The sequence below is a fragment of the Scylla paramamosain genome, unplaced genomic scaffold (assembly GCF_035594125.1).
Source record: "Scylla paramamosain isolate STU-SP2022 unplaced genomic scaffold, ASM3559412v1 Contig57, whole genome shotgun sequence".
NCBI lineage: Eukaryota > Metazoa > Arthropoda > Malacostraca > Decapoda > Portunidae > Scylla > Scylla paramamosain.
This window is the reverse complement of record NW_026973722.1, coordinates 1-2,500: the sequence shown is the minus strand read 5'-3', so window position 1 is coordinate 2,500 and position 2,500 is coordinate 1.

Sequence of the window (2,500 nt, the reverse complement as noted above, 5' to 3'; positions counted from 1 at the left end):
ATACAACCACTGCTGCTGCTGCTGCTAGCACCGCCACCACCACCTTTTTCCTTCTACTTCTCTACTCTGCCATCCCCCACCTTTTGAAACTTCCAGTACAGATATGATTTTTTGTAGATTTTTTCTATCCTCATGCTGCGGCGGGGAGGGAGAGAGTGCCGAGCTGTTGAAGATATGTGATGAAAAAATGTGTACCTGTGAACCTGCAGAGTTGTGAGTGACCGGAGAGAGAGAGAGAGAGAGAGAGAGAGAGAGAGAGAGAGAGAGAGAGAGAGAGAGAGAGAGAGAGAGAGAGAGAGAGAGAGAGACTACGTAATTAGTTTTGTAGTCCCTGAATGTAACGGGAGCAGAGGGAACTAAAAACGGAATAAACATGAACAGTAGGAACACATAAGAAAAGGAGAGAAATTAGGATTACAAGGAGGAGGATGAGGAGCAAGTCAACGAAAGAAGAACATACTCGTATAGGAATAAATAAGAATAAACGGGAAGAGCAGACACCAGGATTATGAAAGAGGAGAAAAGAATGGGAAATACATATGAATAATAGGAATACATGGGAAGAGTATAACAGAGGAAGAGCGGATACTAAGATTAGAAGATAAACAAAAAATAAATACATAAATAAGTGGCAATAAATATGAGGGGCAGATAATAAAGGTGGAGAAAAATGGGAAGCACGTAGGAATAAGTAGGAATACATGGACAGAGCAGGTGCCAAGATTAGAGGGAAAAGAGTGTGAAATACATAGGAATGAATACGTAGTAATACATAGAAGGAGAAGATATTATGATACGACGAGAAAAGAAAATTGTAGAAGAAAAATAAGGGGAATCTTGAAAGAAGAGAAAGAAAAGAAGAGGTTGGAAGAGAGAAAAAAAAGATTGAAATAACGATGATATATGAAGATAGGGGTGGATGTAAAAAAAAAAAAAAAGGAGATGAAAAAGAAATGATGATTATACAGGTATGCATTAAAGATACATGAGAAGAACTGATACCATGACAGAAGAAGGGAGAGAATACATAATAATACAGATAAAACATATACATAAATCACAATGACGTAACAAAAGAGAACGGATAATAAGAAAAAATATATATATAGCAATACACAGAAAAAAAATACCTTGACAAGAGGAGGGAGAAAGATGAAGAAAAGGAAAATACATAGATACCTAGAAATACATGCAAAGAAGAAATAGCAGATATCTACTGAACTAAGAGATACTGACAAAAAAAAAAAGTGTGAGGGAGAAAAGGACGGAGTACAGCACGGTGGGAGGAGGAAGTGAAGAAGGAGGAGGAGGAGGAGGAGGAGGAGGAGGGGGAGGAGGTGGAAGTAGTGGTGGTGGCGGGAAGGGTGAGAGTAAGGGGAACCGTGATAGAAATGAAGAGATAAAGCAACACACAAACAAGGTGTAATATCCAGCGTACAATGGCATGAAAAGAAGCAACAATAAACTCGATTGCCAAGAGTAACAGAGTAGAAAACGAAAGGGAGAGAAAGGTCGCATCTTTTTCCGTTGTGGATATTGTAGATTATATATGCACGTGCCTTATATTGTAAGTCACTGCTTACTGTTAAGAAACACACTGCGCTGTACAGGGAATAAATCATCGTCAACATCGGACACAGAAACCAGACAAAAAAATTAGTGTCAAAAAGCATCAGTAAAGCCAAAAAAAAAAAAAAAAAAAAAAAAGAAGAAAAATAAAGAAATACATGAAAGTAAAAAAAAAAGTAAATAAATAAAAAAAAATAAAAAAGTCTAGTATCTCTGAAACGCGTTGCTCTCTCATAAGGAATATTTTTTTAGTCATCATTAATATTATTTTTTTTTTCAGTTTTTCCTCAATTAATGATGAACAAACCTTATTTTTTTTTTACCACTGGAATCATGAAAACGTTCTTGAAGACTTTAACAACACCCAATGAAGCTAAAATTCATCAAGATAGAACGAATGTCTTTCTCTCTTCCCTCTCTCCCTTCCTTCCATCTCTCATTCTTTTTCATCTCACTTGCCCCTTCTTCCCTTCTCCCTCCCTCCTTCCCTTCCCTCCTACGTCCCTCCCGCTTACCTCCCTCCATCACGTTGCAGACCTTCAATCACTCAGAGTTAATGCATCACATCTACTCTCCTGCTTCTTCTCTTTTTCCCTCTTCCCCGTTCTCTCCTTCCATGTTTCCATTCATCCACCAAGCCACTCTACACGCCTCTATTCCTCCTTTCCTTGCCTTTATCTTCCTCCTTGTAGTTCTGTAGAGTGTGGTCTACAGAGCTACAAGCATGCATCGCTCATTTACGAATAAAAATGATAAACAAAACTACTTATTCCATTGCTAGGGAAGAATGAAAACTGCAACACAAATTCTCCATTAAAGGAGAGAAAAAGGCGTGAAGAAAATATGCGATAAAAAGAAAAAAAAGAGCTGAAATATTGCATGACTTATGTACGAATATGAGAGGAAAATGCATAATCTATCAGAAAGAAGA